This window comes from Salvelinus fontinalis, chromosome 11 (genome assembly GCF_029448725.1).
Source record: "Salvelinus fontinalis isolate EN_2023a chromosome 11, ASM2944872v1, whole genome shotgun sequence".
In the NCBI taxonomy this organism is placed as follows: domain Eukaryota; kingdom Metazoa; phylum Chordata; class Actinopteri; order Salmoniformes; family Salmonidae; genus Salvelinus; species Salvelinus fontinalis.
In genome coordinates, this window is record NC_074675.1 from 55772826 (window position 1) to 55781173 (window position 8348).

Sequence of the window (8348 nt, forward strand, 5' to 3'; positions counted from 1 at the left end):
TCCCTGCTCCTCTCTAGGAGGTGTTATGTGGTCTGTGGTCTTCTCCTCTCCTCCCTGCTCCTCTCTAGGAGGTGTTATGTGGTCTGTGGTCTTCTCCTCTCCTCCCTGCTCCTCTCTTTGGAGGTGTTAAGTGGTCTGTGGTCTTCTCCTCTCCTCCCTGCTCCTCTCTAGGAGGTGTTATGTGGTCTGTGGTCTTCTCCTCTCCTCCCTGCTCCTCCCTAGGAGGTGTTATGTGGTCTGTGGTCTTCTCCTCTCCTCCCTGCTCCTCTCTAGGAGGTGTTATGTGGTCTGTGGTCTTCTCCTCCCTGCTCCTCTCTAGGAGGTGTTATGTTGTCTGTGGTCTTCTCCTCTCCTCCCTGCTCCTCTCTAGGAGGTGTTATGTGGTCTGTGGTCTTCTCTTCTCCTCCCTGCTCCTCTCTAGGAGGTGTTATGTGGTCTGTAGTCTTCTCCTCTCCTCCCTGCTCCTCTCTAGGAGGTGTTATGTGGTCTGTGGTCTTCTCCTCTCCTCCCTGCTCCTCTCTAGGAGGTGTTATCTGGTCTGTGGTCTTCTCCTCTCCTCCCCGCTCCTCTCTAGGAGGTGTTATGTGGTCTTCTTCTCTCCTCCCTGCTCCTCTCTAGGAGGTGTTATGTGGTCTGTGGTCTTCTCCTCTCCTCCCTGCTCCTCTCTAGGAGGTGTTATGTGGTCTGTGGTCTTCTCCTCTCCTCCCTGCTCCTCTCTAGGGGGTGTTATGTGGTCTGTGGTCTTCTCCTCTCCTCCCTGCTCCTCTCTAGGAGGTGTTATGTGGTCTGTGGTCTTCTCCTCCCTGCTCCTCTCTAGGAGGTGTTATGTGGTCTGTGGTCTTCTCCTCTCCTCCCTGCTCCTCTCTATGGAGGTGTTATGTGGTCTGTGGTCTTCTCCTCCCTGCTCCTCTTTAGGAGGTGTTATGTGGTCTGTGGTCTTCTCCTCTCCTCCCTGCTCCTCTCTAGGAGGTGTTATGTCGTCTGTGACTTTTCCTCTCCTCCCTGCTCCTCTTTAGGAGGTGTTATGTGGTCTGTGGTCTTCTCTTCTCCTCCCCGCTCCTCTCTAGGAGGTGTTATGTGGTCTGTGGTCTTCTCCTCTCCTCCCTGCTCCTCTCTAGGAGGTGTTATGTGGTCTGTGGTCTTCCCCTCTCCTCCCTGCTCCTCTCTAGGAGGTGTTATGTGGTCTGTGGTCTTCTCCTCTCCTCCCTGCTCCTCTCTAGGAGGTGTTTTGTGGTCTGTGGTCTTCTCCTCTCCTCCCTGCTCCTCTCTAGGAGGTGTTATGTGGTCTGTGGTCTTCTCCTCTCCTCCCTGCTCCTCTTTAGGAGGTGTTATGTGGTCTGTGGTCTTCTCCTCTCCTCCCTGCTCCTCTCTAGGAGGTGTTATGTGGTCTGTGGTCTTCCCCTCTCCTCCCTGCTCCTCTCTAGGAGGTGTTATGTGGTCTTCTCCTCTCCTACCTGCTCCTCTCTAGGAGGTGTTATGTGGTCTGTGGTCTTCTCCTCCCTGCTCCTCTTTAGGAGGTGTTATGTGGTCTGTGGTCTTCTCCTCTCCTCCCTGCTCCTCTCTAGGAGGTGTTATGTCGTCTGTGACTTCTCCTCTCCTCCCTGCTCCTCTTTAGGAGGTGTTATGTGGTCTGTGGTCTTCTCTTCTCCTCCCCGCTCCTCTCTAGGAGGTGTTATGTGGTCTGTGGTCTTCTCCTCTCCTCCCTGCTCCTCTCTAGGAGGTGTTATGTGGTCTGTGGTCTTCCCCTCTCCTCCCTGCTCCTCTATAGGAGGTGTTATGTGGTCTGTGGTCTTCTCCTCTCCTCCCTGCTCCTCTCTAGGAGGTGTTATGTGGTCTATGGTCTTCTCCTCCCTGCTCCTCTCTAGGAGGTGTTATGTGGTCTGTGGTCTTCTCCTCTCCTCCCTGCTCCTCTCTAGGAGGTGTTATGTGGTCTGTGGTCTTCTCCTCTCCTCACTGCTCCTCTCTAGGAGGTGTTATGTGGTCTGTGGTCTTCCCCTCTCCTCCCTGCTCCTCTCTAGGAGGTGTTATGTGGTCTTCTCCTCTCCTACCTGCTCCTCTCTAGGAGGTGTTATTTGGTCTGTGGTCTTCTCCTCTCCTCCCTGCTCCTCTCTAGGGGGTGTTATGTGGTCTGTGGTCTTCTCCTCCCTGCTCCTCTCTAGGAGGTGTTATGTTGTCTTCTCCTCTCCTCCCTGCTCCTCTCTAGGATGTGTTATGTGGTCTGTGGTCTTCTCCTCTCCTCCCTGCTCCTCTCTAGGAGGTGTTATGTGGTCTTCTCCTCTCCTCCCTGCTCCTCTCTAGGAGGTGTTATGTGGTCTGTGGTCTTCTCTTCTCCTCCCTGCTCCTCTCTAGGAGGTGTTATGTGGTCTGTGGTCTTCTCCTCTCCTCCCTGCTCCTCTCTAGGGGGTGTTATGTGGTCTGTGGTCTTCTCCTCTCCTCCCTGCTCTTCTCTAGGAGGTGTTATGTGGTCTGTGGTCTTCTCTTCCCTGCTCCTCTCTCGGAGGTGTTATGTGGTCTGTGGTCTTCTCCTCTCCTCCCTGCTCCTCTCTAGGAGGTGTTATGTTTTCTGTGGTCTTCTCCTCTCCTCCCTGCTCCTCTCTAGGAGGTGTTTTGTGGTCTGTGGTCTTCTCCTCTCCTCCCTGCTCCTCTCTAGGAGGTGTTATGTGGTCTGTGGTCTTCTCCTCTCCTCCCTGCTCCTCTTTAGGAGGTGTTATGTGGTCTGTGGTCTTCTCCTCTCCTCCCTGCTCCTCTCTAGGAGGTGTTATGTGGTCTGTGGTCTTCCCCTCTCCTCCCTGCTCCTCTCTAGGAGGTGTTATGTGGTCTTCTCCTCTCCTACCTGCTCCTCTCTAGGAGGTGTTATGTGGTCTGTGGTCTTCTCCTCTCCTCCCTGCTACTCTCTAGGGGGTGTTATGTGGTCTGTGGTCTTCTCCTCCCTGCTCCTCTCTAGGAGGTGTTATGTGGTCTTCTCCTCTCCTCCCTGCTCCTCTCTAGGAGGTGTTATGTGGTCTGTGGTCTTCTCCTCTCCTCCCTGCTCCTCTCTAGGAGGTGTTATGTGGTCTGTGGTCTTCTCCTCTCCTCCCTGCTCCTCTCTAGGAGGTGTTATGTGGTCTGTGGTCTTCTCCTCTCCTCCCTGCTCCTCTCTAGGAGGTGTTATGTGGTCTTCTCCTCTCCTCCCTGCTCCTCTCTAGGAGGTGTTATGTGGTCTGTGGTCTTCTCCTCTCCTCCCTGCTCCTCTCTAGGAGGTGTTATGTGGTCTGTGGTCTTCTCCTCTCCTCCCTGCTCCTCTCTAGGAGGTGTTATGTGGTCTGTGGTCTTCCCCTCTCCTCCCTGCTCCTCTCTAGGAGGTGTTATGTGGTCTGTGGTCTTCTCTTCCCTGCTCCTCTCTCGGAGGTGTTATGTGGTCTGTGGTCTTCTCCTCTCCTCCCTGCTCCTCTCTAGGAGGTGTTATGTGGTCTTCTCCTCTCCTCCCTGCTCCTCTCTAGGAGGTGTTATGTGGTCTGTGGTCTTCCCCTCTCCTCCCTGCTCCTCTCTAGGAGGTGTTATGTGGTCTTCTCCTCTCCTACCTGCTCCTCTCTAGGAGGTGTTATGTGGTCTGTGGTCTTCTCCTCTCCTCCCTGCTACTCTCTAGGGGGTGTTATGTGGTCTGTGGTCTTCTCCTCCCTGCTCCTCTCTAGGAGGTGTTATGTGGTCTTCTCCTCTCCTCCCTGCTCCTCTCTAGGAGGTGTTATGTGGTCTGTGGTCTTCTCCTCTCCTCCCTGCTCCTCTCTAGGAGGTGTTATGTGGTCTGTGGTCTTCTCCTCTCCTCCCTGCTCCTCTCTAGGAGGTGTTATGTGGTCTGTGGTCTTCTCCTCTCCTCCCTGCTCCTCTCTAGGAGGTGTTATGTGGTCTTCTCCTCTCCTCCCTGCTCCTCTCTAGGAGGTGTTATGTGGTCTGTGGTCTTCTCCTCTCCTCCCTGCTCCTCTCTAGGAGGTGTTATGTGGTCTGTGGTCTTCTCCTCTCCTCCCTGCTCCTCTCTAGGAGGTGTTATGTGGTCTGTGGTCTTCCCCTCTCCTCCCTGCTCCTCTCTAGGAGGTGTTATGTGGTCTGTGGTCTTCTCTTCCCTGCTCCTCTCTCGGAGGTGTTATGTGGTCTGTGGTCTTCTCCTCTCCTCCCTGCTCCTCTCTAGGAGGTGTTATGTGGTCTGTGGTCTTCTCCTCTCCTCCCTGCTCCTCTCTAGGAGGTGTTTTGTGGTCTGTGGTCTTCTCCTCTCCTCCCTGCTCCTCTCTAGGAGGTGTTATGTGGTCTGTGGTCTTCTCCTCTCCTCCCTGCTCCTCTTTAGGAGGTGTTATGTGGTCTGTGGTCTTCTCCTCTCCTCCCTGCTCCTCTCTAGGAGGTGTTATGTGGTCTGTGGTCTTCTCCTCTCCTCCCTGCTCCTCTTTAGGAGGTGTTATGTGGTCTGTGGTCTTCTCTTCTCCTCCCCGCTCCTCTCTAGGAGGTGTTATGTGGTCTGTGGTCTTCTCCTCTCCTCCCTGCTCCTCTCTAGGAGGTGTTATGTGGTCTGTGGTCTTCCCCTCTCCTCCCTGCTCCTCTCTAGGAGGTGTTATGTGGTCTGTGGTCTTCTCCTCTCCTCCCTGCTCCTCTCTAGGAGGTGTTATGTGGTCTGTGGTCTTCTCCTCTCCTCCCTGCTCCTCTCTAGGAGGTGTTATGTGGTCTGTGGTCTTCTCCTCCCTGCTCCTCTCTAGGAGGTGTTATGTGGTCTGTGGTCTTCTCCTCTCCTCCCTGCTCCTCTCTAGGAGGTGTTATGTGGTCTGTGGTCTTCTCCTCTCCTCCCTGCTCCTCTCTAGGAGGTGTTATGTGGTCTTCTCCTCTCCTACCTGCTCCTCTCTAGGAGGTGTTATGTGATCTGTGGTCTTCTCCTCTCCTCCCTGCTCCTCTCTAGGGGGTGTTATGTGGTCTGTGGTCTTCTCCTCCCTGCTCCTCTCTAGGAGGTGTTACGTGGTCTTCTCCTCTCCTCCCTGCTCCTCTCTAGGAGGTGTTATGTGGTCTGTGGTCTTCTCCTCTCCTCCCTGCTCCTCTCTAGGAGGTGTTATGTGGTCTGTGGTCTTCTCCTCTCCTCCCTGCTCCTCTCTAGGAGGTGTTATGTGGTCTGTGGTCTTCTCCTCTCCTCCCTGCTCCTCTCAGGGAGGTGTTATGTGGTCTGTGGTCTTCTCCTCTCCTCCCTGCTCCTCTCTAGGAGGTGTTATGTTGTCTGTGGTCTTCTCCTCCCTGCTCCTCTCTAGGAGGTATTATGTGGTCTGTGGTCTTCTCCTCTCCTCCCTGCTCCTCTCTAGGAGGTGGTATGTGGTCTTCTCCTCTCCTCCCTGCTCCTCTCTAGGAGGTGTTATGTGGTCTGTGGTCTTCTCCTCTCCTCCCTGCTCCTCTCTAGGAGGTGTTATGTGGTCTGTGGTCTTCTCCTCTCCTCCCTGCTCCTCTCTAGGAGGTGTTATGTGGTCTGTGGTCTTCCCCTCTCCTCCCTGCTCCTCTCTAGGAGGTGTTATGTGGTCTGTGGTCTTCTCTTCCCTGCTCCTCTCTCGGAGGTGTTATGTGGTCTGTGGTCTTCTCCTCTCCTCCCTGCTCCTCTCTAGGAGGTGTTTTGTGGTCTGTGGTCTTCTCCTCTCCTCCCTGCTCCTCTCTAGGAGGTGTTATGTGGTCTGTGGTCTTCTCCTCTCCTCCCTGCTCCTCTTTAGGAGGTGTTATGTGGTCTGTGGTCTTCTCCTCTCCTCCCTGCTCCTCTCTAGGAGGTGTTATGTGGTCTGTGGTCTTCTCCTCTCCTCCCTGCTCCTCTTTAGGAGGTGTTATGTGGTCTGTGGTCTTCTCTTCTCCTCCCCGCTCCTCTCTAGGAGGTGTTATGTGGTCTGTGGTCTTCTCCTCTCCTCCCTGCTCCTCTCTAGGAGGTGTTATGTGGTCTGTGGTCTTCCCCTCTCCTCCCTGCTCCTCTATAGGAGGTGTTATGTGGTCTGTGGTCTTCTCCTCTCCTCCCTGCTCCTCTCTAGGAGGTATTATGTGGTCTGTGGTCTTCTCCTCTCCTCCCTGCTCCTCTCTAGGAGGTGTTATGTGGTCTGTGGTCTTCTCCTCCCTGCTCCTCTCTAGGAGGTGTTATGTGGTCTGTGGTCTTCTCCTCTCCTCCCTGCTCCTCTCTAGGAGGTGTTATGTGGTCTTCTCCTCTCCTCCCTGCTCCTCTCTAGGAGGTGTTATGTGGTCTGTGATCTTCTCCTCTCCTCCCTGCTCCTCTCTAGGGGGTGTTATGTGGTCTGTGGTCTTCTCCTCTCCTCCCTGCTCCTCTCTAGGAGGTGTTATGTTGTCTGTGGTCTTCTCCTCCCTGCTCCTCTATAGGAGGTATTATGTGGTCTGTGGTCTTCTCCTCTCCTCCCTGCTCCTCTCTAGGAGGTGTTATGTGGTCTGTGGTCTTCTCCTCTCCTCCCTGCTCCTCTCTAGGAGGTGTTATGTGGTCTGTGGTCTTCTCCTCTCCTCCCTGCTCCTCTCTAGGGGGTGTTATGTGGTCTGTGTTCTTCTCCTCTCCTCCCTGCTCCTCTCTAGGAGGTGTTATGTTGTCTGTGGTCTTCTCCTCCCTGCTCCTCTATAGGAGGTATTATGTGGTCTGTGGTCTTCTCCTCTCCTCCCTGCTCCTCTCTAGGAGGTGTTATGTGGTCTGTGGTCTTCTCCTCTCCTCCCTGCTCCTCTCTAGGAGGTGTTATGTGGTCTGTGGTCTTCTCCTCTCCTCCCTGCTCCTCTCTAGGAGGTGTTATGTGGTCTGTGGTCTTCTCCTCCCTGCTCCTCTGTAGGAGGAGTTATGTGGTCTGTGGTCTTCTCCTCTCCTCCCTGCTCCTCTCAGGGAGGTGTTATGTGGTCTGTGGTCTTCTCCTCTCCTCCCTGCTCCTCTCTAGGAGGTGTTATGTGGTCTGTGGTCTTCTCCTCTCCTCCCTGCTCCTCTCTAGGAGGTGTTATGTGGTCTTCTCCTCTCCTACCTGCTCCTCTCTAGGAGGTGTTATGTGGTCTGTGGTCTTCTCCTCTCCTCCCTGCTCCTCTCTAGGGGGTGTTATGTGGTCTGTGGTCTTCTCCTCCCTGCTCCTCTCTAGGAGGTGTTACGTGGTCTTCTCCTCTCCTCCCTGCTCCTCTCTAGGAGGTGTTATGTGGTCTGTGGTCTTCTCCTCTCCTCCCTGCTCCTCTCTAGGAGGTGTTATGTGGTCTGTGGTCTTCTCCTCTCCTCCCTGCTCCTCTCTAGGAGGTGTTATGTGGTCTGTGGTCTTCTCCTCTCCTCCCTGCTCCTCTCTAGGAGGTGTTATGTGGTCTTCTCCTCTCCTCCCTGCTCCTCTCTAGGAGGTGTTATGTGGTCTGTGGTCTTCTCCTCTCCTCCCTGCTCCTCTCTAGGAGGTGTTATGTGGTCTGTGGTCTTCTCCTCTCCTCCCTGCTCCTCTCTAGGTGGTGTTATGTGGTCTGTGGTCTTTCCCTCTCCTCCCTGCTCCTCTCTAGGAGGTGTTATGTGGTCTGTGGTCTTCTCTTCCCTGCTCCTCTCTCGGAGGTGTTATGTGGTCTGTGGTCTTCTCCTCTCCTCCCTGCTCCTCTCTAGGAGGTGTTATGTGGTCTGTGGTCTTCTCCTCTCCTCCCTGCTCCTCTTTAGGAGGTGTTATGTGGTCTGTGGTCTTCTCTTCTCCTCCCCGCTCCTCTCTAGGAGGTGTTATGTGGTCTGTGGTCTTCTCCTCTCCTCCCTGCTCCTCTCTAGGAGGTGTTATGTGGTCTGTGGTCTTCCCCTCTCCTCCCTGCTCCTCTATAGGAGGTGTTATGTGGTCTGTGGTCTTCTCCTCTCCTCCCTGCTCCTCTCTAGGAGGTGTTATGTGGTCTGTGGTCTTCTCCTCTCCTCCCTGCTCCTCTCTAGGAGGTGTTATGTGGTCTGTGGTCTTCTCCTCCCTGCTCCTCTCTAGGAGGTGTTATGTGGTCTGTGGTCTTCTCCTCTCCTCCCTGCTCCTCTCTAGGAGGTGTTATGTGGTCTTCTCCTCTCCTCCCTGCTCCTCTCTAGGAGGTGTTATGTGGTCTGTGGTCTTCTCCTCTCCTCCCTGCTCCTCTCTAGGGGGTGTTATGTGGTCTGTGGTCTTCTCCTCTCCTCCCTGCTCCTCTCTAGGAGGTGTTATGTTGTCTGTGGTCTTCTCCTCCCTGCTCCTCTATAGGAGGTATTATGTGGTCTGTGGTCTTCTCCTCTCCTCCCTGCTCCTCTCTAGGAGGTGTTATGTGGTCTGTGGTCTTCTCCTCTCCTCCCTGCTCCTCTCTAGGAGGTGTTATGTGGTCTGTGGTCTTCTCCTCTCCTCCCTGCTCCTCTCTAGGAGGTGTTATGTGGTCTG